A 26,969-nucleotide genomic window follows, 5' to 3' on the forward strand; every position below is an offset into this window, starting at 1 on the left:
TTAAATCCTAATAAGTATACCACCCTACTTTCTCCCTCAGAACTCACACGCAACGCAATTGGCAAATGGTCCCAGCATTCTCTACCGTTCACTTGGCCACGAGGCTCGATGGGCATTGCAAAAAAAGAGATGGTTGTCTCTTTGCAAGGAAAGTGGCATTGATCCCAATGTCAGCTTGTCTTTCGTAGTCAAAGAAGCAGCTGTTCCCATACTGGACTTCCCACTGTTGGAGCCTTTGAACTGATCATCACATTTCACCATTTGAACTCCCAGCATCATTGTGGCTGGGAGTTGGGTTGATGGATTTTTCTGCTGGCTTTCTGCCTTTGGCAGCCCGCATCCTTACACAATGCATTGTGCATGGTCACTGTGTCCCCTAGACCTCCCCTTAGGCAATTACCATTCCATTGCTTTGAAAACATGTCAGATCACTTAAGCAATGGTTCTTTTTCTCACCCGGCTCATTAATAACGACATTTAATAAGTCAACTCTATCTAAAAGTACTTTTCAGAGGGAAGGGACCATCTGGATTTCAGGAAGGTCACTAGAGGGTACACATGCATTGATTTTTTTTCAATCCCTCCTGAATTAACATGGCTCATCTTCACGATGCTGAGTTTTTTGCTTGTGTGGCGTGCTGCTGTGAACTCAGGAAATATGCTAGATTAATAACGTGTCAAAAATCTCACTGTTTCAGTGTGTGCCTGTGAGGGGTTCTGGGTAAGGACCAAATCCTTTGTTGTTTTTCTTTTCTTCACTTGTATTAATTACATTCAAAATAAAAAATGATAGAATTTTTCTGAGTATTTATCATGCACCTTTAGATATACAACAAAACTAAAAAAACCAAACCCATTGCTTCCGAGTCGATTCCGGCTCACATGATTTTGCTTTATATATCAAGTGATAGGAGTTAATTTATAGGTAAATCTCTTTGCCATCGAGTCAATTCTGACTCATAGCGACCCTATAGGACAAAGTAGAACTGCTCCATGGGTTTCCAAGGCTGGAATCATTACGGAAACAGACTGCCACATCTCTCTACTTTGGAGAGGCTGGTGGGTTCGAGCTGCCCACCTTTCAGTTAGCAGCCAAATGCTTAACCACTTGTGCCACCAGAGCTCCTAATTTTGTAGGTAAAAAAACCCAAACTCATTGCGGTATAGGGGATTCTGACTCATAGCAACCCTGTAGAACAGAGTAGAACTGCCCACAGGGTTCCTAAGGAGCAGCTGGTGAATTCAAGCTGCTGCCCTTTTGGTTACCAGCCATAGCTGTGCCATCAGGGCTCCAGTTTAAAGCCAGTGTTGTTAAAATATTGTTCTGATTGGACTGGATTACTAGTCATTATAGCTACTTCCTATGTGTATGTACTTTTTCACTCAGTTTTGCATATTACCTAGATAAACTTCTGGTTAGCTTTTAATTTTACTGATGATTTAGCATTGCATAGGAGGCAGCTAAAAATATTGATAAATATGGAAATAATATGACAGCCACTCCCTACTGGACCAGTTCCTTAAAGAATCTATTTGTTGAGGACACAGGACAGTTTGGGATCCACAGCAGCCCTGATTCCAAGTTTGGTTGTTTGGGAAGACAATGGACTGGAAGTTTATTTCTGCTTATTCTCAGACCTAGCAGGGATGAGCAAAAATGTTGGCTTTTAGAAGACAAGGGGAATGAATGGGAGTGGGCACCATATGATGTAACCCAACTACTAACTGTCCCTACTTGGGCTGCTTGTGGTTCAAAAGCATATTCACTTATTGGCTTTGAGCCTAAGTTATAAGAATTTACTGTTTGTTATTTATACTTTTAAGAGCTTAACTTTATGCCTGAACTTTGCTAAGAGTTTTACATAAATGATCTCTCCTTATCTTCACAATCTGGTTGATGAATAAGAAGACCAAAGAAGAATTGACGCCTTTGAATTGTGGTGTTGGGGAAGAATATTGAATATACCATGGACTGCCAAAAGAACGAAAAAATTTGTCTTGGAAAAGGTACAATCAGAATACTCCCTGCAAGTAAGGATGGCGAGACTACGTCTCACATGCTTTGGACATGTTATCAGGAGGGATCAGTCCCTGGAGAAGGACATCATGCTTGGTAAAATAGAGGGTCAGCAGAAAAGAGGAAGACCCTCGATGAGATGGATTGACATAGTGGCTGCAACAATAGGCTCTAGCATAGCAACAGTTGTGAGAATGGTGCAGGGCCAGGCAGTGTTTTATACTGTTGTGCATAGGGTCGCTGTGAGTTGGAACCGACTAGATGGCACCTAACAACAACAACAACATCTTCACAATACCACTATAAGGAAAATTTCAAATTGCCATTTTTTTCTTTTTTTTAATTTTGGTGAAAGTGTGCACAGCCAAAAATACACCATTTCAGCAATTTCTACACGTACAATTCAGTGACATTAATTACATCCTTCAAGTTGTGCTTCCATTCTCATTATCTTTTTCCAAATTATTCCACTAACATTATCTTAAACTCACTGTCCCCTAAACTTCTCATCCAACCTTTTGAGTTGGATGTCAATTTGATCTCACGTTGATAATATTTTAAAGGAGCACAGTGCTCAAAGCAGAGATACGTTACTAATTAAGATAAAATATTTTTTGGTTCAAAGAAGACTTAAGGGGATAGATTTGGTTTCAAGTTTAAAAATTATCTCAAGGCAATAGTTTTGGGGTTCATCCAGCCTCAATCATTCTAGAAAGTCTGTATTCCATTGAGAATTTGAAATTCTGTTCCACATCTCTACTCCCCACCCCCGCTGACTTTTGACCAGAATTCTTCTACAGAATCTTTGATCAAAATGTTCAGTAATGGTAGCCAGACATACAGATCAGAAAACTGAGGCACAGAGAGAAACTAAATAACTTTTCTAAGGCCATGCAGCTGGTAAATGGCTGGACTGGAATTCTGACTCTAGTGTATCAGACTCCAAAGCCCAAGCTTTTACTCACTGCACTGTGTCTTCCTTGCCCCAGAGAAACATGAACTACCATAACACATTGCTTGCTGATTTATTTTTTTATTTTTATAGTGCTATCGAGTCATCTGATAGATCTCAGAAATAAGGATATACAGGGAAAAATGTAAAGGCTTACAATCTAATCACAGAGAAAATCTTGACTTCAGGTATTCTAAGATTTTGACAAATGCTTTCAGTTTGGTTGTACTACTGGCGAACCCTGGTGTACAAAGTATAGGTAACTGTTTTCATAGCAGGATAAGGGACAGGTGTGTGCACAGCATGACAAGAAGAGAGCAAAGGAAGCTGCCTGGCCTCAGCAGAGCTTCTCATTGAGATACAATGGGAAATAAGGTCGAAAAAGTAGAGTGGGGTTAGTATATAAAGATCCACAGAAGCCAGGGAGACAATTATAGATCCAGTAAGGGTGGATATGAAACAGAGGGATCATTGAAGAATTTGAACCTGGACATGGCACAAGGAAGGCAGTTTTTTCTTGGCCATAGTGAAGTTGGAAGAGCTGAGAGCCTTCAGGTGTAGATGGATATGGTCTAGACACAGGCGATGGTAGTTATAGAAATGGAGAGAAAGGGGAAGGCAGAAGTACCATATATTAAAATGGACAGGTCTTGGTTAAAAGGGGGAACATGCAGAACAGAATTTAAAATTCTCATGGGCTTCAGGCTTTCTGGAGCCATGGAGACTGGATTGACCCCTGAAACTATTGCCCTGAGATACCATATTTTTACACAAATAACATGCTCCTTCTACGTTTATTTGCCAACTGCACCCTCCCCCTAAGAGGTATTTTCATAAGCACTACTACACCAATTTTTTTTACATATTGTAAAAAAAAAAAAACAACAATTAGCATAGCGCACTTAAGGAAATACCTCAAGGGGGAAGGGCATGGTTGGCAAACAAATATAGAAGGTGTACATTATTTGCATAAAAATGCATTAATCTTTAAACCTTAAACCAAATATCCGCTGAAGTCTTCTTAAAACCAAACGATAGTTTAGCTTAACTAGTAAAAAATGTCTGCCTTGACCATTGTGCTTTTTTAAGAACTATCTATCTATCTATCTATATATATATATATATTTTTTTTTTTAACTATGTAGTTCGAAAGATTATGCTTTGCTGCATATATTCTCAACAACAAAATAAACAGACAGGCTTTGATATTTGGATATAGGAAATGCATTTGAGGTTTTAAGCCTTGGAGAAATTACGTGAGATGTTGGTCTTGGAAAGATAATATGGTTGATTTTTCAAATGTTTTGACTTTGAACAGGCGATGAGATATCTTGGTGATGATACCCTGAGGTTGTTGGAAAATGGGACTTGAGCTAGAGTGGGTCATTGGGTTTACAGTGTAGTTGTGGCAATCATCAGTTACAGTAAAAGTCCCAAAGAGGGGTACATGTGGAGGCAGAAGAAAAGAGCAAAGGGGTTAAGGAGAGAGGCTTGACAGGAAACTTAGTTAAAGAGGTTTGGAGAAGAGGGCCCAGGGCTAAATCTCTAACATCTTTTCTTTCTGGTACGAGTAACAGTCACGTTAAGGGAAGGAGCTATTTAGGTTGATACTTTTCAGCTTTCTCATCCCAGAGGTGATATTTGGAGATTTCACCCTGCGCTGGCAGCCTTTGTTTGCCCTCTGCATACACTTCCCACTCTTCTGCACCTGGTTTTCTGCCTGGGAGGCTGGCTTGTGTGCTCAGCCACAGGGCTCTCATGCCCTCGGGCTTCCTGTTAGGGACAGTCAGTGGGAGCCCAGCTGAAGATTGTAGGGAGGAAGGGAAGAGGTATGTCCTGGCATATACTCCTCTTGCAGAGTTGCCTCAGACTGGCTCTGTCCCTTGACTAACACTCACTGCTCTGCTTATATTGGCCTGCTCAACACAACTTGTTCTCCCACTGGAAGTGGTAACCGCTCCCTCCTTTTAACCTTTTAGGATGTAGGGTGGCAACAGCTCCTCTTCCATCAGCCCTGAGTTCCTGCATTTGTCCTTAAATTGGATCCCCTGCACCCTGCACACGTATTTGTGGTTTAGACCCTTTGCAAACAAGCCCTCCTTGGATTACCCTAGTTAGGGCGCACTTTCTGTCTCCGGATGGGACTCTGAATGATGGACATCCCTATCATGAGTTTCTTACCTCCTACACAAACCTGTATTAGAACGTACTCATCATCTCTCCCCTTTTGGGCGCAGCTCCAGCAGAATTCACGCTATATATAGTGCTCAACTGTAGACGCTCTCTTTAGCTTAAATTTCTGCTATATTTATCTTTCCTTTCCACTGATGACTCTGTTATTTTGTTCACATTTTAACATGTCTTTATAAATCATTTTAAAAGATATGAATTGTGTAATTTAGTAAGAAAAAATGCCGGCTCTCCAGGCTTCACTTTCTCGTGCCAAATTGCTTACAGTTTAAAACTCCTCATAAGAAGAATCAAATTTACACATTGATTTTTCAAATTTTGAGAGAGATACATTCAGCTAATCTAAAGCATCATGTCTTGAATTCCCACTAGTTGATTATAACAAAGGAATACATAAGTAGTTTTTCTGTGTGTGTATTTCCGTATCTGTGTGTTGGTATACGATTGTGATAACCCAACTCTATCATGATAAACACTTTGCAGCACAGTTAATACAACCTACGGCATCAGGCCCAAATTCTAGTAACTCTTGTCACTCTGAGCCATCTGTTGGCTTTCTGCTTAGTTTGAGGATGCTGCCAGGTGTAAATAGGTAGATTGTGAATGTGTAAAATGAAGAAGAACAAAACATCCAAATCATTGTCTTCAGCTCTTAATAGTTTGAGTATGGCCCAATTTGCCTACCACCACACTGTGTTGTTGTTGTTAGGTGCAAAAAAAAAAAAAAACCCATAGCCATCAAGTCAATTCCAACTCATAGCAACTATATAGGACACAGTAGAACTGGCCCATAGGGTTTCCGAGGAGCGGCTGGTGGATTCCAGCTTTTGACTTTTTGGTTAGCAACTGAGCTCTTAACAACTTGTAGTGACCCCATGTGACACAGTAGAACTGCTGCAGAGGGTTTTCTTGGCTGTAGTCTTTATGGAATCAGATCACCAGGTGTTTCTTTCATGGAGCCACTGGGTGAGTTTGAGCCACCAACCTTTTACTTAGCAGCCAAGCACTTAACCATTGTGCTTACCAAGGGTCAAGGCACCTTACCACCTCTCTATCAAAAACCAAACCCAGTGCTGTCGAGTCGATTCCGACTCATAGCAACTCTGTAGGACAGAGTAGAACTGCCCCATAGAGTTTCCAAGGGGTGCCTGGCAGATTCGAACTGCCAGCCCTTTGGTTAGCAGCCATAGCACTTAACCACTACGCCACCAGGGTTTCCACCACCCCTCTAAAAGGGAGCTTTAAATATTATCAAGACAGCTGACATTTTTCATAAGCTCTTAGAGTTGAAAGGAAGTTTAGAGGTTATCTGACCCATCTAGTCTGATTCCCTTATTTTGCAATGAGGAAACTGAGGCCAGAGAGATGAGTCCAACATCCACGGTCGTAGGGAAGACAGTCCAGGTGTTTTCTTTCCACAGCAGTGTCTATTCCACTGTGAATTCCCACATGCAACCTTCATAGGGACCAAGTGGTACAGAGAGTAAGGGCTATAGGAGCTCAGGGGAGATGTGGTCACTTCCTGCTTGGCTTGGAGAGCCAGGGAAGGCCTCAGAGAGGAAGAGGACGTTGAGATACACCTTGAAGTGTGGGCAGAGGTGAAGCTCCAGTTCAAGTGGGGGAGGCAAGAGCACATCCTCAACTCCACCATGTTACCATTTGAGGGTATTTGCCACAGAGGCTACCTGGCCCTAATGTGCAAGAGGTAAAACGCAGCTGTCTAGTACTTCTGAAGTATATATAAAACAAAATGCACAGTTTAATTTACTGGTCAACTTAATCCAGGTACAAGCTCTTCATTTAAACAAGTGAAGACAGTAATGGTCAACTAGAATCCTCAGCTAATCAAGAATATTTCTCTTGGGCTGAGAAAGAAAAAGAAAGACATTAAGGGATCAGATACTACAACTAACACTAATAGCTAACATTTACTGAGGAAACTACTTTTGAGTGGGATAAATCTAGACTAAAATGAAGAGACCACATGCATTTAGCTAGATCTTAATTTTTTAAATCTAATTTCATGTGGTTATTCCAGAAATGAGTAAAACTATGACAGTATAGTGTGAGAATTTGGACTGATTACACTGAAATCCCGAGATACATTCAACCGTCAAAAACTCAGGGATCTTGGGTAACTTTTTCTTTTCCAACGTTGAAGTTCTATTCATTCTGTCAAGAAGTTAGTCAGCTATCTAACATTTATTTAGTACTCACTGTCTGCCATATAAGGAGCTCTGGTGATGCAATGATTAAACATTTGGCTTCTAAATAAAAGGATGGGGATTCGAAACCACCAGCTGTTCTGCTGCGGGAAAACAATGTGGCAGTCTACATCCTTAAAGATAACAGCCTTGGAAACCCTATTAGGCAGTTCTACTCTATCCTGTAGGGTCAAGGTGAGTTGTAATCAACTTGATGGCAATGGGTTTGGTTTTTGGTTTGGTCTGCCAGATACCAGGGGAACCATAAAGGAGAGCAGTACAAGCCCCTTGCCCTCCAGGAGCTCAACCTCTGGGTGAAAAGACAACATGTGAATACACAGGAGCTAAAGGAGAGCACAGTGTTTTACAGAGGGGTGCTCTGACTTGGGCCCTCGGGTAGAGAGTAAAGTGTGAAGATCAGGGCACTCCCAGGAATATTTAGACCTTCAGGATGCCTGGATCACAGTGGGGAGTACTGAAAAAAGACTTCAAAAGTAGAGTAGGGTCCCTTGTGCTTTGCAAAGGATTTAAACTTGACTTGTAGGCAGTGGGAAGCCAGGAGATGATACTATATAGGGTAATAAAATAGATTTTTTTTTTTTAAATATTTGCACTTGATTGGGAGCGGGGGGCAAGAAGAGAGGCAGGTAGATGAATTAAGAGACCATAAAAATGGTGAGAGTGAGAGATTCTGAAAGTCTGAAATAAATAGTTGGCAGCAGGGTTGGAGAAGAGAGGTGGATCCCAGAAACATTTCCAAATAATAGCCCTGGGATGAGGAAGGCTGTATAACGGCCTGATGAGGAACCCAGGCTTTGTCTCTTGCTAGTTGTGTGACCTGGGCAAATTGCCTCACCACTCTTAACCTCAGTTTCCTATCTATGAAATAAGGATAATCTATACATTTTTTTTTATAGTGTAGAGTACCACGGTGCTCCATGATAGTATTAGTATAGGCTGGAGCACCCATCAGGGTGATTAGACCCCTAATATGCACTTGATAAATCTAGCTCTTGTTCCAAGTGCTGCTAGTTTCAGGCCTAGATATCCTGACTTCCAGCTGGTTTCACTTCTCCAAATTACTCTTTCACTGTGGCTGACCATTTATGGTGAGTGAAGGGTGCTTGGTTTCCATATGATGAGTTATGGCCACCAACTGTACCCATATCACAGCAGTCTGTGTCCTGTGCACACCACAGCCTGGTCTTTAGAGGGAAGAGGCACAAACTCATCCCCACAAAGAAGAAAAACAGTCCAGAACAGTTGTCTTTCTGACAACAAGCCCACAGCCTTTGTGTGTGACAGACAGCCTTCCTCGACTTATATTCACAGATTGCTCTTTGTGGGTCCCTTAAAAAGAGGAGTTATTATTCATTCGTGATCTAGAATGTTCTGCGCCCTTTGATGGGAGAGACAGTGCAAAACTGGAAGGAGTCAGTGGGTCTCCCTCCTTGCCAGTGAGTTATGACTTGGGTTTAAGTGACCTAGCAACAAGACCTCCTCCTCCAGCCGCCAAGCACGGTGACGCTCTTACAGCTCCGCTCTGGCACGCCTCTCATTTCTGAAGTGGAATTTATGGCTTCATATCTGTGTGCACTTTTTTTTTTTTTGAGGAAATTGGATCCACAAAGCCAAGTCATGTAAGCTTGAGAATTCCAAGGACTGGGAGTTGGGCTCAAGTTCACCAGGCGAGTGTTGAGCGCTGCCCTCTGGCTCACCTTTGTTTAGATAAATAATTGAAAGTGTGCCATTTACAAGGTCCCGGCCTCAGAGGAGCACAAAGGAATCTGGCCGGAGGCTCCTTAATTGAAAGCAGGAGATAACCAACAACATAGCCTGTTCCTCCTTTGGGAGGCAAACGGAGAAATGAGTGTTTCTGGAAATCGTGTTCTCGGCTAGCCCAAATTGGAGGATGACACACATGTGACTCTTACCTTAGGGAAAAAAAGCAAAATTTTTTCCCACATCCCCCCAAAAGGATTGTGTAGATATTGAGGGGGAGATGCAGGCACTCAGCCAATGTTTATTTTTTTGCTGCACTAAAATGTACAAAACCCAGAGCCTGTATAAGGTGGAAACTTGTCAGAGAAGGAAAACTCAAATATTTTCCACTAAAACAAGCGATAGAAAAGTGGTAAGGCTGCACCCTGTCAAAGGCAGCAAACTTGCAGAACCCAAAAAAACAAGGCATTTCCACTGAGTTCCTGCTCTCACAGGTTTCATTGTATATGCAAGGCCATGGGCCCAGTGCTAACCAAGGCAGGGGCCTCATGGTTGAGAAACTCACCAGCAAGGTGGGAGAAAAATTCATGTTCAGATTTCAAGGCATTTGAGCATAGTGCTCTTTTAAAGAACCATCGATATGAGATCCAGCTGACAATAGCAACTGGAAAGTTTAGATAGGAAACTTAGGGGGCGGCGAATTTTTGTTAATAGGGGAGAACAATTTGGAAAAGGAGGGTGAGAATGGTTGCACAACTTGAAGAATGTAATCAATGTCCCTGAATTGTACACGTAGAAATTGTCGAATTGGTGTATGTTCTATGTATATTCTCAGCAACAAAAACAAAAATAAATTTTTTAAAGGCCATTAAAGATGAATTAAAGTCTTTTTTTCAAGGCATTATAGCCCTGGTTTTTAAACCTGGCTGCTTTTTAAAATGCTGAGAATCTGGCCCCAGAGATTCAGATTTCATTGTTCTGAGCTTGGGCCTAGGCATGAGTATTTTCTTATCAAATTTTTTTTTTTTTTTTAACAATTCCTTAGTGGTTTCTAGCATGCAGCCAGGATTAAGAGCCCCTGGTTTTACTTTTTCCTAAATATAATAAGAGTGGCACAGACAGTGAGAACACAGAAGCTCAGAGGGGTCAAAATCTTTTTTTGATGGATAGGAATTCAGGGAGGGCTTCAAGGAGGAAGAACTTGAGCTGAACCTTGAAGAGTAGGTTAGCTGTATTTGAGGTCAAGTGGGGGAGGCCCACTCACACTCAATTCAACAGGTGAAGACTTGAGGGGTTTTCTTCTCTACAACTCAGCAGGTTTTCATAGCAGTTCAACTCCCTTACATTCTACCTGGTGACTCATTCAGTTTTGTTAACTGCCCACAATCCTGGTATGTGTCTTAGGAAGGATAAGCTCGCTTTACCTACCTTTCTGCCCCAGTTTGGTAACCATTGGTCCAGTGCTCCATCTAGAGCCACGGGTAGAAGGAGAGGTGCCGCAGTGGATGGAAGGAGAGGGGTTATCCCAGAGAGTAGAGAGGGAAGGAGACACCCCAGTGCATGGTCCCAAGCGGCACCATCAGCATTCTGCTGTGGGTCTAGCCCATCAACCCAACTGAGCAGTGGGACCATACTCTACCCATTACTGATGGGTATCCTTGGACCTGTGGTGATTAAGGTGATCCTCTGGAGAATCTTGCTTCACTCTTCTGAGAGTTATCTCTTGACTCAGGGCAACCCCTGCTGGAAGGCTGTGCCCTACCTTGTAGAATAGGGCCATCTAGGAGAAGCAGACCCTGATTCCATAATATTTACCCTTGATAGCCTTCTCCATAGTTGTCCAAAGCCCCCAGAGCTCTAATCCCTGCGAAGAGGCTATCCCAAAAAGAAGATCTCTAGGGAAACTCTGACTTCTTTGGAAGACCGTTCATGTCTACATACCTGGACTCCCACCATCGTCGCCCTCTCCTTTGCCACTCACATACAGGCATACCTGGGAGATATTGCAGGTTCAGTTCCAGACCACTGCAATAAAGCAAATATTGCAATAAAGCAAGTCACAAATTTTTTGGATTCCTAGTACATATAGAAATTATTTTTACACTTTACTGTAGTCTATTAAGTGTGCAGTACCATTATGTCTAAAAAAAAAAAATGTCTAAACCCAGTGCCGTTGAGTCGATTTTGACTCATAGCGACCCTATAGAACAGAATAGAACTGCCCCATAGAGTTTCCAAGGAGCGCCTGGCAGATTTGAACTTTGGTTTGCAGCCGTAGCACTTAACCACTATGCCACCAGGGTTCCCCCCCCCAAAAAAAGTACATACATTAATTTAAAAATATTGCTAAAAAAATGCTAACCATCATCTGAGCCTTCAGCAAGTCATCATCTTTTTGCTGGTGGAGACTCTTGCCTCAATGTTGGTAGTTGCTGACTGATCAGGGTGGTGGTTACTGAAGGTTGGGGTGGCTGTGGCAATTTCTGAAAATAAGACAACAATGAAGTTTGCTGCACCAATTGACTCTTCCTTTCATGAAAGATTTCTCTATACTGTGAAATGATGTTTGATAGCATTTTACCAACAGTAGAACTTCTTTCAAAATTGGAGTCAACCCTCTCAAACCCTGCTGCTGTTTTATCAACTAGGTTTATGTAATATTCTAAGTCCTTCATTGTCATTTCAACAAGGTTCACAGCATCTTCAAAAAAAAAAAAAAAACCCGTTGCCGTTGAGTCGATTCCGATTCATAGCAACCCTATAGGACAGAGTAGAACTTCCCTATAGAGTTTCCAAGGAGTGCCTGGTGGATTCAAACTGCCAGCCTTTTGGTTAGCAGCCGTAGCACTTAACCACTACGCCACCAGAGTTTCCTTACCAGGAGTAAATTCCTTCTCAAGAAACCACTTTTTTGCTCATCCGTAAGAAGCAACTCTTCATGCATTAAAGTTTTATCATGAGATTGCAGATACACATCTCTCCAGGCTCTGCTGCTAATTCTAGTTCTCTTGCTATTCCCAAAACATCTGCAGTTACCTCCTCCACTGAAGTTTTGAACCCCTCAAATTCATCCATGAGGGTTGGAATCAACTTCTTCCAAAACTCCTGTTAATGTTGATATTTTAACCTTCTCCCATGAATCATGGATATTCTTAATGGCCTCTAGAAATGTGAATCGTTTCCAGAAGGTTTTCAATTTACTTTGCCCAAACCCATCAGAGGAATCACTATTTATGGCAGCTTAATGTATTTCTTAAATAATAAGACTTGAAATTTGAAATTACTCCTTGAGCCATGGGCTACAGAATGGATGTTGCGTCAGCAGGCATGAAAACATTAATCTTCTTGTACATCTCCATCAGAGCTCTTGGGTGACCAGGTGCCTTGTCAATGAGCAGTGATATTTTGAAAGGAATCTTTTTGTCTGAGCAGTAGGTCTCAACGGTGGGCTTAAAATACTCGGTAAACCATATTGTAAAAAGGTGTGCTATCATCAAGGCTTTGTTCCATTTATAGAGCACAGGCAGAGTAGATTTAGCATAATCCTTTAGCATTAGCCCTAGGATTTTCAGAATGGTAAAGGAGCATTGGCTTCAACTTAAAGTCACCAGCTGCATTAGCCCCTAACAAGAGAGTCAGCCTGTCCTTTGAAGCTTTGAAGCCAGCCACTGACTTTTCCTCTCTGGCTGTGAAAGTCCTAGATGACACCCTCTTCCAATATAAGGCTGTTTTGTCTTCATTCAAAATCGGTCGTTTAACGTAACCACCTTCATCAATTATCTCAGCTAGATCTTCCGGGTAACTTGCGGCAGCTGCTACATCAGCATTTGCTGCTTCACTTTGTAATTTTATATCACTTTTATGTTATGGAAATGGCTTCTTTCCTTAAACCTCATGAACCATCCTTTGCTAGCTTCAGACTTTTCTTCTGCAGCTTCCTCACCTCGCTCAGCCTTCATAGAATTGAAGAGATTTAGGGCCTTGCTGTGGATTAGACTTTGGTTTAAGGGAATATTGTGGATGGTTTGGTCTTCTATCCAGACCACTAAAACGTTCTCCATGTCAGCAATAAGGCTGTTACACTTTCTTGTTCGTGCATCTACTGGTGGAATAGCACTTTTAATTTTCTTCAGGAACTTCTCCTTTGTGTTCACAACTTGGCTGTTTGGTGCAAGAGGCCTAGCTTTTGGCCTGTCTTGGCTTTTGACATGCCTTCCTCAGTAAACTTAATCATTTCTAGCTTTTGATTTCAAGTGAGAGACATGTGACTCTTCCTTTCATCTGAACACTTAGAGGCCACTGTCAGGTTATTAATTGGTGTAATTTCAATATTGTCATGTCTCAGGCAATAGGGGACCAAAGGAGAGGGAGAGAGGTGGGGGACTGGCTTTGTCAGAGGAGCAGTAAGCACACATACAAAATTTTTTGATTAAGTTCACTATCTTTTATGGGTATGGTTTGTGACACCCCAAAACAACTGCAATAGTAGTGTCAAAGATCACTGATCACAGATCATCTTAACAGATATAATAATAATGAAGTTTGAACATTGTGAGAATTACGGAAATGTGACACAGGGACACGAAGTGAGCACATGCTGGTGGAAAAGTGGCAGTGGTAGACTTGCTCAACACAGCGTTGCCACAAACCTTCAATTTGTAAAAAACACGATTATCTGCAAAGTGCAATAAAGTGAAGCACAATAAAACGAGGTATGCCTGTAAATACATTTCAGTCCTTAGGGACATCTCAAAATGTTTCAGTGGCTCTTAGGTCCAGCATGCCACTGTTCTACATAAAGAAGATAGTTGCTTACCTGGTATCACATATTAGACTTCAGAAAGCAGCCCCCACCTCCCTTCTCGCACCACAAACACAGCACTACCACTACAAAATCTAGGGTTCTTTATTACAGTGCCTGAAAGTTCACCAGAAGTTACTCCTCTTAGTTGAAAACCATCCTTTCTACAGTTAGGTGCCCTAAAATAGTGGTGCCTTTTTATTGTGCCCATTTCCTCTCATGGACAATTGCTTGACTGTCCTCTAGAATTAAATGAAAGGAATCCTCTGACAGTAGACCTTAATAGCAGTACCTGGGATGTATGAGCCCATGATACTAAAGCCACTATGGAAAGTGTTCAGGGCTACATATATCACTTAATCTCATGGCACTAACTATTTACGTTTTATCTTAAGTGCCATACTTGGGATAGGGAAGAAAAATTGCTCTCTCCAACTTCTGAGAGCCACTTGGCCTTAGGGTACATCAGGAGACTAGATTAGAAAGCATTTCAAAGATGTAGGGGAGGGGAGACTGTTAATAATATAACAGCAGGGAGTGGTCAGTGGGATGAGAGAGAAATGCATCTATTTATCAGTCCTATCACTTTTCTCTAATGGAACCCACAGAAGAATTCCTTTTGGCCAGGAGTATGGAAAGGACCCCAGGGAAAGCCAAACAGAAGACAGAAAACACCAAGGCACCGCCAGTGAATTATGCACTAAAGTTGCCAAAGACACTTGAAATTCCATGTCATGTAAAGCATGTTTGTGTATGTGAAACATATTTTCTCACTCTTCCACTCGCTTTCCTCTGCCTGGTATAGCTGGGGGTTTTTGTTGTTTATACTTGGGCTCCAGCTCTTTCTTGAGGTTACCAGTAAATGATTCACTAATGCCAAGTGTTATGGACAGAGTCCAGTTCTCACTATGACAAGGGCTGTATCTACAAGCTAATAAAGACGCTGATACTTGAGTGGCTTCTGTTCATGAAACAGAGAAATTCATTTGCTTTTTTTAAATAAAACACAGCAATCTGAAAAGCCTGTGATTAACCCCCAAATCAAAAGCCTTTTATACAATGATTCCCCCAAATTGGATCTTTCATATGTTACCAGAATATCTGGTAAAGACAAGATCATGGTTGGAAAGAACAGAAACACCTCTTGAGTCTCAAGAAAAATGGAGGTGGTTGCTAAGATACATGGGGTTAGAACTGAGAAGCTGTCAGAAGAGGACAGGTGTGACTCCTCACTTGTATCTCACTTGGAGTTTCTGCCTCTTTCAGGTATCTCACCCAATGCCCAGTTTCCTTCCTTCACTCAGGTTTCAGCTCATTATGGTCTCTTAGAGCTTTTCTCAAGCAGTGGAGCCTCAGCTATAGCTACCGAGGCTAACTCCTGTATTCACTGGGTGTTTGTTAGAGCCTTGGACAAGAGTGTGTGATTGATCCACCTCATTGTTTGCCCTGGGAGAGGTAGTTAGATGGCTGCCCTTGGTGCAGGTCCCCTCCCAGTCTTCTCACCTAGAGAGGGAGGAGTGTTGTTGCCTGGTACAAAGTATGACTATCCAGACTCCCAATTAGGAGAAGCTACAGTCTGGGAAATTTTCCTTAGGAAGTGATTGGCATCTGTGGTTCAAGGTAATTAGAAGGTCTGGTTAATAAGACATTGTTATCTAGTACTGTGTTACAAACAATACAACAGTCCTGTATCCCTAAAGAAGCCCTGCTGGCACAATGGTTAGGTGCTCTGCTGCTAACCAGAAGGTCAACTTTTCGAACCTACCAGCCACTCTGCAGGAGAAAGACAGTTGGCTGTAGAGATTTACAGCCTTGGAAACCCTGTGGGGCAGTTTTGCTGTGTCCTGTAGGGTCACTATTGGTCGAAATCTACTCAACAGCAACGGGTTAGTTTGTTTTTAATACAGCAGGTACTATACCAAGTGCTTTATACATCTCATTTAGTGTTGATGCCATTTTTCAGAAGAAACAGATGTAAGTTTCTGTATAACTTACATCAATTCAGGAAATGGATAAGTGGTGGAATCGGGTTTCAAACTCAGGTCTGCGTGATTTCAAAACAGTTGTTCATAATGATACCATACAACATCTCCACATTTTTTACTTATTAATGGTTTTGATTCAGACATGCCTCCTAAACACAGAGGCTGACATTATACCACTCAGCAGAGATACAAAGTGAATGTCCAGGAAAAACATCTTAGCCTGGGAAGGGTGGCAGAGTTCAAGCAGGCCCCTGGGTTCTGGTTCAGCTCCATCCCTGAGTAGTCTTGAACGAGTCTGGACTGCCTGAGTCTCTCTGTTCTTCATCATAAGCAGGAGAGAGCATATTATCTGCTCCAGATAAGTTGAATACTTTCAATTCCATGAGGCAGAAGATGGTACAGGCGATTGATTTGTCATTGTTTCATGCAAGAAACATTACTAAGGTTACACTATGTGCCAGGCACTATTTTGAGTCTATTCATTACTCCTGCCAGTCTTTAATTCCTTCTGTACCATGTAATACAGAAAAGGAGAAAGAAAGGGAAAGCAAGAGCCCACAGGAGGCCAGAAAAGATAAAACACAAGGGAGAAAGAGAGAGAGAGGATAAAGCCATAACCCTTATTCTTGTAAATAGCATCTTGGATAGGTTCTTCCCCAAAAAAGAATTCTATACAGTTCAACAAAAATTTGTTGGGCATATGTGATGTTTCAGACACTAGGTGAGGTGCTCAGGATAACTAAGACTCAAACTCTGTCTTCAAGGAGGTCATGGTCAACCAGAGGAGATAGATTGTGTCATGTACAGTTGTAGAAATGTCTGTGTCCTCCCATGACCCATAAGATATTCTCTGTAGAGGTACGTTTTATCATAGAGCCCAAAACTATAAATTATTGTCCAGGAAGCAGTTACTACTCTAAGGAACTGTTTTTGTTTTAATTGCAAAAAGAGTACATACACACAATAGAATACTATGCATCAATAAAGAACAATGATCAATCTGCAAAACATCTCACAACATGGATGAACCTGGAGGACATTATGCTGAGTGAAATAAGTCAATCACAAAAGGGCAAATATTATATAAGACCACTATCATAAAACTCAAGGTTTACACACAGAAAAAAGCAATCTTTGATTGTTACAAGAGAGGGGAGGGTTGGGGAGGAGAAACCACTAACTAAATAGTAGACAAGTGTTAACTTTGGCAAAGGGAAAGACAACACACAATATAGGGGCACTCAGCACAACTTGACCAAAGCAAGGTCACAGAAACTTCCTAGACACATCCATATACTTCGAGGGACCGAGTTACTAGAGCTAAGGGCTAGTCTCTGGGGACATCTAGGTCGATTGGCATAACATAGTTCATAAAGAAAATGTTCTATATCCTACTTTGGTGAGTAGCGTCTGGGGCCTTAAAAGCTTGCGAGTGGCCATCTAAAATACATCTTCACTTTTGGAGCAAAGTAGAATGAAGGAAACCAAAGACACGAGGAAAATACTCGTCCAAAGGACTAATGGTCCACGTGAACCACAGCCTCCACCAGCCTGAGCTCAAAAGAACTAGTTGCTGCCTGGCTACCACCACCAAACACCCTAATAGGGATCACATGGAGGGTTCCAAAGAGAGTGGGAGAAAAATGTAGAACAAAATTCAAATTTACAAAAAAAAAAAAAAATTCAAATTTACCAAAAAAGACCGGATTTATTGATCTGACAGAGACTGGAGGAACCCCCGAGACTATGGCCACCAGACACCCTGGTAACTCAGAACTGAAGCCACTCCCAAAGTCCACCTTTCAGCCAAAGACTATACAGGCCTATAAAACAAACCATAACACACATAAGGAACGTGTTTCTTAGTTCAATCAGTATTCGAAACGAAATGGGCAACACCTGCCCAAAAGCAAAGACGAGAAGGCAGGAAGGGACAGGAGAACTGGATGAATGGACACAGAGAACTCAGGGTGGAAAGGGGAAGAATGCTGACACATTGCAGGAATTGCAACCTATGTCTCAAAACAATTTGTGTATAAATTTTTTAATGAGAAACTAATTTGCACTGTAAACTTTCACCTAAAGCACAATAAAATTTTTTTTTAATTGCAAGAAGAAAAAAACACATGGTAAATGACATAAGATCCATCATAGATTTAATACTAATGTAGAAATGTAGGCAGCCTCTGTCTTCTGATTAAGTGATGCTTTAGATATCAAGAACCTTAAATTGTTTGAAATGTGGGAACATCCCCAAACATTCATTCCCGGCCCTTTGAAATCCTTGAGTTTATCCGTGTATATCTCAAATGTGGTCTATTCCTGAGAACCACCACTGAAGTGTATTTGTCTAGAGGTCACTAGAACCTGCAAGCTGCAGGTACTACCATCCAAAGGTGTTCCATGAGCCTTGCTCCCATGGCTCCTGGCTGTCATGAAAAGCCAGGGTGCCTCCTGCACACAGCAGGCCTAGGTGTGCACTAGAGGTTCCCATTAATTTCCCGTGTGTATAAAACATTTTCAAGACACATCTGTGCATGCAGACCAATGTCTGAAATGATCAAAGGCCAATTTCTTAAAAGTTTCTTCTAATTCATGTTTTGTTTTGTTTTTTTCCTGGGGGTTGAGGGTGTGCGTTTTTTGACCTACATTTTTTTTCTCTAATGGAAAAATATTCATAAATGGGATGTGTCATACTGTCAGTAGTTTTGTGTAAAATGGATAGACTTGGAGCGATAGACTTCTTGAGTTGGAAAAGACCTTAGAGGTCCCTTTCATCCAAGGCTTTTTTTTTTTTTCCCAAGGCATTTTTTTTTTCCCAGAGCAGGAAACAGAGGCCCAGAGTGGGAAAGAGATTTGCCCAAGCTCGTCCAGCCAGCTTTTTGGATTCCTGGATATCACTTCATTGACTGATCATTCTTTTTTGTCTCTCTGGATTCCTTCATGCTGATCAGTTCTTCCGGGTGGACATCTCCCCAGGTCATGTCCTCAGCCTCTACTTTTCATATCTGGCTCACGCTGTCCTGGGAGTTTTCATTCACTGCTCAGCTTCATCTATCCCTCTAAAGACCATCTGGAGTCCCTGGGTGGTGCAAGCAGTTAACATGCTCAGCTGCTAACTGAGAGTTTAGAAGTTGGAATACACACAGAGGTGCCTCGGAAAAAAAGGCCTGGCAGTCTACTTTCAAAAAACCAGCCACTAAAAACTCTATGGAGCTCAGCTCTACTCTGACACACTTGGGGGTCACCTTGAGTTGGAGTTGACGCCACTGCAGCTGGTTGGCTAAAGACCATTTATCTATCACACCACCACCCGTTGTCTCACCCTTGAGCTGCCTAAGGCCTAAAACATATTAAACAGATGTTCTGATTGAATGTAATACCTTATAGTCATCCCAAAACTTTTGCTCTAAAACTCTTTTGTATTTAGCATTTTTCCAATTCAACCTGTAGTACTAATAGTGATCACATCCTCCATGCACCACACTAAAATCTGTAGCCTCTGGCTTCTCTGGATTTCTTATCCTCTTTATCTAGTATATAAGAAAGTCCTAGATCCTACCTCCGAGTTTCTTTCAAATCTACCCACATTTTTCCATCCCCACTACCCTGTTTTAGACCCTCTGAATCTCTTACCTGAAATATTTCAGTAGCCTTTTTAACACCTCTGTGTCTGCAGCCTTTTCTTTCCAGCATCTCCTCTAGTCAAATGCAGTAGCTTTCATAACTTACAGAGTAAATAAGGTTCACATTTGGGACCCACATCCTAGAGGTTGTCTGAGGATGTCCTGAATCAAGGGCAAAGGAAATCATTGCCCACAGGGACGTTGAGATTACAAGAAAGAGAAACTGGATTTGGAGCCGTGCTGAAGGGGCAAGGCAGGTAGTCAGTGAGGATAGGGTACCCCTTTATGTGGGGCCTGGTTTATCCTTCTGGGGCAGGAGCAGCTCCAACGAACCACACATTGCTCTGGCCTCTGAAATTGGTAATACTCTTCCCTCTGTATTGAGATAGCACATTGTACTTGTGTTATTTTTTTTTATTTTGTTGTTAAGAATAGACACAGCAAAACATATACCACATCAACAGTTTCTACTTGTACAATTCAGTGACAGTGATTACATTCTTCAAGTTACATTCTCAGCCTCCTTTTCTGAGTTGTTGCTCCCCATTAACATAAGCTCACTACCCCTTAAGGTTCCCATTTAATCTTTCCAGTCGCTTCTGTCAGTTTGATCCCATATTGATAGACCTTGAAAGAGCAAATGCTCAAGGCAGACATTCTTTACTAGTTAAGCTAAATTATCGTTTGATTTTAAGACGACCTCAGGGGATGGATATTTTTGGTTTCAGGCATACTTTTGTTATGTTGTTAAGGTTTTGTCTTGTGGTATCACTAGCTCTGTATACACATTTCTCCACATAGATTGTCTTTGAGGACCAAATGCAAATCTTACTCCATAACTCCTGTAGTACCCATTTGAGTGAAGAGGGTGGTCTCTGGTCCATGTCCCAGCTCAGCTACTAATTTGAACAACTTAAGCACACTGGGCTTCAGTTTTCCACTCTGTAAAATAGGGTTTTTAAGGAGCCCTGGTCTCACAATGGTTAAGTGTTCAGATGCTAACTGAAAGGTCGGCAGTTCGAACCCACCAGGGGCTCCATGGGAGAAAGACCTGGCCATCTGCTCCCACATAGATTAAAAAAAAAAAAATGTTGCCGTCAAATTGATCCCGACTCATAGCAACCCTATAAGACAGAGTAGAACTCCCCCATGGGGTTTCCAAGGAGCAGCTGGTGGATTGGAACTGCCAAACTTTTGGTTGGCAGCCAAGCTGTTTAGTCATTGTACCACCAGGGCTCCCAGATTAGTTAGAAACTGGAAACACTGGGCTCGACTTAATTCAACCAATATTTAATTGAGAGATCACTATATGCCAAGTTAAGCATCTTCTACGGATTATTTAATTCTTATGCTGCTGTCATTGTTCTGTGCGGTTGACCCTGGATGACAGAATAGAATTGCCCCATAGGGTTTTCATACAGACTATAGCCTGGGGTATAGATTACAGTTTAGGAAACCCTATGGGGCAATTCTACTCTATCATATTGGGTCAGTGTGAATCAGATTCGCCTCAACAGCATACCACAGCAGCATGAGAATTAAATAATCCGTGGAAGGTGCTTAACTTGGTGTGTAGTGAGCTCTCAATTAAATGTTGGTTGAATTAAGTCGAGCCCAGGGCTTCCAGGTCCTAACTAATCTGAATTGAAAATCTTGCTGTGATATTGGATTATTATAAAGCTCAGAATTCAAAACAAATCGAAGCTTCCTGCTCTTGTCTGTAAATGATTTGGAGGTAGACATCTTACCCTCAGTGTTGTATGAATTTCTCCATCTGGTACCTTGGACTTGAATTAATGTCAGTTGTATTTTGTTTTCCATGAGGGTTTTCTGCGTGTGAGGAATGGGATATGTTACATCACGATCAACTGACTTAAGAAACAAGATCTCAGACCTTTCCCCTCTGCCTTTTCCAAGCCACTACAAGTGATACTGTCTACTTTAAGACTTCTCATTTAATTCCCCTCATTTAGTTCCACTGACCTGTGAGCAAAAATGATCGCAAGTTTGAGTGAGCAGACTTTTTCACATACTTCCTGTTCACACAGCTCACTGGCAACGCATCATTTCCTCGGTGAAGTTGGGAGAAGGGAGCTGAGTGCCAACAAAACTGCCCACCGTGTGGGGGAAAGAGGGTCATAGCCTCCTCAACATAGTCTTCTCGCATTGGATAGTTTAAGGGGAAGACTCTACACTGCATTTCAAGGGTCAGCATTTCATAAGGCTCAAGGGCTCCATGCACAGTGTTACTGCAACAAAATTACAGTCCACATCTCCTCCAGACCCCTTTCTGGCTTCCTGTCTCAGTGTCCTGGTGCTGCTGTGACACAAATACCACCAAGTGAGTGGCTTCAAGAACAGAAATTTATTTTTTCATGGTTCAGAAGGCTAGAAGTCCAAGTCAGGGTCTTGCCTGTGTCAGTTCCTTCCTTATCAGTAACCCTGGGAGTTCCTTGGTTCCTTGGCTTGTAGATGATCCTCACTTGGCATCTGTCTTCCCCTGTGTGTGTGTCTTAGTATCTATCCTGGTCTTTCTATAACTCAGACATGACTAGGTTTAGGTTCCATCTTATACTGATATGACCTCATTATATAACAAAGGGAAAACCCTGTTTCCAAACAAAGTTGTATCTACAGATACAAAGGCCAGGAATACAACATATATTTTGGGGGACACAATTCAACCCATAATGCTAACCTTGCATTTCAGTAGCCTTTCTCCCCTGGATTCGTTTCCTTTAGTCACCTTGGCTTGGGGTATGTATTAGGCTCCTACAACTGCAACAAAAATAATAGCTTAAGTGAGATGGATGTTTTATTCTCACAAAACTGTCAGGTGTGAACAGTCCTCAGGTTGCATGGTGACTGAGCAGGATCATGACTCAAGTTCCTTGTATGTCGATCCACCCATCCCTAAGGTGTTTAACTCCACGTTGTCCAAGGTGAGCCACCACCCCCACATTCCCGCTAGTGGGAAGAGGCAGGTCATGAGCCCTCCCGTTCAAGGGCATCAACTGAAAGATGCACGCTTCCCATCCACTCACGTCCAGTTGGCCAGGCTTGTTCATACTTGGTGGGATCAGAGTCTGAGAAATACTGCCTTGACTCTGGGTGGTTATGCCCTCAGCTCCAATTTGGGTTTCTGTTACTATAGAAAAAAAGGGAAAGTAGATATGGGAGAAAATCTAGCTGTCTGGGCCACAGAAAGTGCAACCGTTGTGGTTAGTTTGGGGCAAAGAAAGAAACAGAAGGCAACATTTAAAAACACTCTTGTTGATTAGTGGTCTCCTTGGATCTCTGAGTCCGTCCAGGATGCTGTTCTGTTCCACAGTAAGAAATTAATTTTCAATTATGTTGAAAATGTAACATTTCTCATTAAAAATTAGTACTTGATGATTATGGAAAACTTAGGAAATGCAGGTAAGGAGAATGAAGGCAGTTAAGACGTCCAGCAGTTTGCAGTTGAGTCATCAGTATAGAGGTGAGAGTTAAAACCTGAAAAATGTAACCACCCTTTGAGAAAGACAGAGGAGTCAGGAAGCAATGGCTGAACTGCACAGAAAATCCCCAGAAGGAGGAAACAAAGGTGAAGCCAGGAAACTTTCAGGAATGCCTTGGTCCCCATGGTGGGTGACATTTGTTATTTTGGGAGGTTTATCGTGTACAATACAATGCTTGAAGAAATGACTTGCTTGATAAAAAGCTATTGTAGTATTATTGTAAGCACTCCACTTTTCCTAAAACACTCAAAGACTTAAGGATAGAATCAAAGGAAATAAATGTCTAGGGCTTTGGGCCCCACAATGTCACTACAAACAGTGAACCATACTGGTGCCAAGGGACAGTCTCCACTTTTACGTGCACCGTGTATGGATGATGGCCCCTCACAACTGTCAGGGCTTCTGAAAATTAGCAACTATGGGAATGAAGTGACCAGACGTTTGTTGATTTAAACATATCTTGCAAATGTGTGAAATTGTTCTGTTAAAATTCTCTTTAAAATAAACTTCTGTTAAAGTGGTTATAAAGAAGAACCAAATCCACTGCTATCGAGCCGATTCCAACTCATAGCGACCCTACAGGACAGAGCAGAACTGCCTCATAGGGTTTCCAAGGAACAGTTAGTAGATTTGAACTGCGAACCTTTTGGTTAGCAGCTGAGTTTTTAACCACTGTGCCACCAGGGCTCCAAACCATTTATTGTTGTTAGGTGCCATCGAGTTGGTTCCGACTCATAGTGACCCTATGTACAACAGAACAAAACCCTGCCCGGTCCTGCGCCATCCTCCCAGTCATTATGCTTGAGCCCATTGTTGCAGCCACTGTGTCTATCCATCTTGTTGAGGGTCTTCCTCTTTTTCACTGACCTTCTACTTTGCCAAAACCAGTTATAGGAGGTGAAAAAGTAAGAACAAAATTCTACTAAATAATACAATAATCGCATAAAGCAATTTCTTAATGAACATTATTTTGACTGAGGTCACTTGGTCAAAAGCAGTCCGAAACCTAGTTGGTCAAGGTAATGACTTTGTCCAAATGTAAATTCTCAGGCTCTGGGTTGGTTAAGTAAGTCATCATGGGTGCTATCGTGCTCAAACATGTAATCACGAACATTACTTATGAACCAACGTTGAAAACTAGAAGTTTCTGAAACTGCTGCCAAGCCTGGCACTAGAAATGTACCAAAAGTCCCTGAAAAGTAACGATTCTTTTATTATTTCCTTTATTTTTGCATATTACAAAATCAGTATATACTCATTACAGAAAAAAATTAGAAAGCACACAAAAGGTAACATGAATAATGTCTTTTATCTCACCCACAAAGAAAACACCTTGTTAGTACCCTGACGTACACCCAAGTTAATCTTCATTTTTTAATGTAAAATTAGACATCTCACCACTTACGTATCTATAGTAGTGGCCAGTAGTGGTGATGTCAAGTTGACCCTGACTCATGACAACTCGTGTCAGAGTAGAACGATGCTCCATAGGGTTTCCAATGGCTGATTTTTCAGAAGTGGATCACCAGGCCTTTCTTCCAAGGTACCTCTGGGTGGACTCAAATACCAACCTTTCCATTAGTCACCAAGCATTATTTGTGCCACTTGGGTCTTCTATGTATCTATAAGCATATACATATGTACACTTTTATTTTGTTTTTTACAAAGATAATATCAAATCTACTTTTTTCAGTTTGTTTTTTTTATGTTTCAGAAATGATCAACTTCTCATCTGAATTAGGTAGAAGGAAAACGGCAGCCAGCAAACAAGATAATGACGGCTGATGACGAAGAACACTCATTTAGGGAGGCTAGGAGGAAAAAAATGCATTAAAAGAGAGCTAGGGTGTATCGTAGGAGCCCTGGTGGTGCAGGGTTTAAGAGCTCAGCTGCTAACCAAAAGGCTAGCAGTTCAAATCCACCAGCTGCTGCTCCTCAGAAACCCTATGGGGCAGTTTTACTCTGTTCTATAGGGTTGCTACGACTCCAAGTTGTTGACACCGTTGGAAAAAAGGAGTTAACCAATACAAACTTCATGTTGCCAAAACCCCTCTGGACTCTGGCTGGCCCTCAGCTGAGGGCATTGACCCAGAGGATCTGAGGATCTCTGATATCCCAGGGAGACAGAGGTTGCAGCGACCTGCAAAGGTAGAAGGCATGTGTGGTCGACCTCACAGCAGGAGCTGTAGCTGGGCCACGATCCTGGGCCAGCTGTAGGTAAACAGTCATAGATCCAATCATATGCATTTAATCACTGAGAACAGATATCACGTTGATCATAGAGGGAGGCGGAATGCTTCAGTAGCTTGAGGAGATTTTATTTCTCCTGCTATCTATTAAAATCATCTTTGAGTAGGAGTGAACATGGAAGCAAGTATAGCCAAGGTCCTGGTTCCCTGTATTTCTACACATGCGGGGAGGCTGCTTCTCATATGAAGCCAAGCCTGCCTAATGTGAGCTGGGAGCTGCTTTCCTCCGTTAACTCTCCCGCCTCTGTACCACTCAGGCTTCTTGCGGGTTTGCATCAGTGCAGAGTACAAAGGAGTAAAAATGGCACTTTTTTGTTTTACATTTTTATTGAACTTATATATTCAGATACCATACTAAGCTTTTTCTGCATTTTAACTCATTTAACCCTCACGCCAAGCCTGTGAGGTAGGTACTATTACTGTTCCCATTTTACAGATGAGAAAATTGAGTTAGAGCAGTTAAGTTGCTTTCTAAGGTCATGCAGCTAAAAAGTAGCAAAGCCGGAAGTATGGTTCCAAAACCCAAGGTCCTAAGCCCCAGGTGTTCTGCTTGTTTGGTAAAAAAAAAAGTGATAAATATTTGTGGAATGAATAAATTATCACTTGCAATCTCATTGGGAGTATACCTTCTGGTTGCTATCTTATGGAGTCCTTGGGTAGTACAAACAGTTAAGTGTGGTTACTAACCAAAAAAACAAAAAAGGAACCCTGGTGGTATAGTGGTTAAGCACTCAGCTTCTAGCCTAAAAGTTGGTGAGTTTGAACCCACCAGCCCCTCCACAGGAGAAAGATGTGGCAATCAGCTGCCATAAAGATTACAGCCTTGAAAACCCTATGGGGCAGTTCTGCTCTGTCCTAAAGGGTAGCTTATGAGCTGAAATCAACTCAACAGCAATAGGTTTTTGGTTTGTTTGTTTCTATTTGTTTCTTTGTTTACCAACCAAAAGGTTGGCAGTCTGAACCTACCCAGAGGTGATTAGAAGAAAGACCTGGCGGTCAGCTTCCAAAAGGTCACAGCCCTCTGGAGTGCAATTCTACTCTGCACGTGTGGAGTCACCATGGTGAGAATCAACTCAACGGCAACTGGTTTTTGGAATTTTTTTTTAATTGTTTTCTTAGCTCCATAGAATAACCCTCCCACATATAATTTTTTTTTTCCCTCTGATTCACAGTTAAAATGCAGATACTGTGACTAGGGTGCTAGTGGTTAGAGGAGTGACTCCCAGTATTTCCCTTCTCGTTTGAACTTGACCATCAGTAATTGTGCAGTTTATGCCTAATATGCTCCTTATGATTCTCTTAATATTGCCCTTGAGATTTGGCACTAACAAGAAAATTTACATGTGGATAAACAGAATTTTTTTTTTTTTTTAAGCTTATTCCTAATGATTGCTATAGTCAACATGGAATGATTATATTTGCCGGGAAGCACACTGTCTGGTTTAAAGGTTGGAACCAAGCCTGCCTAGATTGGAGGTGAATCATTTTATTCAAGTCTGTTCTCAGGCATCTGCTGTAAAAGGAATTCTAGGAAGCTCACGCAAAGTCGTGCAAAGCTCAGTAAAATTTTTGGACAGGGAAGAGGTTAAAAGGATGAGAGGAAAGATTGTTCACAGTAAAGAGCTTTACAAGGAAATTCAGGACCACTTTAAATCCCTGGCCCCTTAAAATGAGCCCAGAGGGATCCTATTTTTGGTTCTTCCTGGCCCAGGTTTCTTGCGGA

The 26,969-nt window shown here is 41.8% G+C and overlaps 1 protein-coding gene and 1 pseudogene across 1 annotated transcript in view; one reads left to right on the forward strand and one right to left on the reverse strand.

The window, feature by feature from the left end:
* The window catches only part of CCBE1 (collagen and calcium binding EGF domains 1), a 263,440-nt gene that overhangs the window by 184,313 nt on the left and 52,158 nt on the right, over positions 1 to 26,969 (forward strand). The gene's annotated exons all lie outside the window — the stretch shown is intronic.
* LOC135232727 (tigger transposable element-derived protein 1-like) lies at positions 11,443 to 15,006 on the reverse strand (annotated as a pseudogene).

The sequence above is a fragment of the Loxodonta africana genome, chromosome 11, assembly GCF_030014295.1.
Source record: "Loxodonta africana isolate mLoxAfr1 chromosome 11, mLoxAfr1.hap2, whole genome shotgun sequence".
NCBI lineage: Eukaryota > Metazoa > Chordata > Mammalia > Proboscidea > Elephantidae > Loxodonta > Loxodonta africana.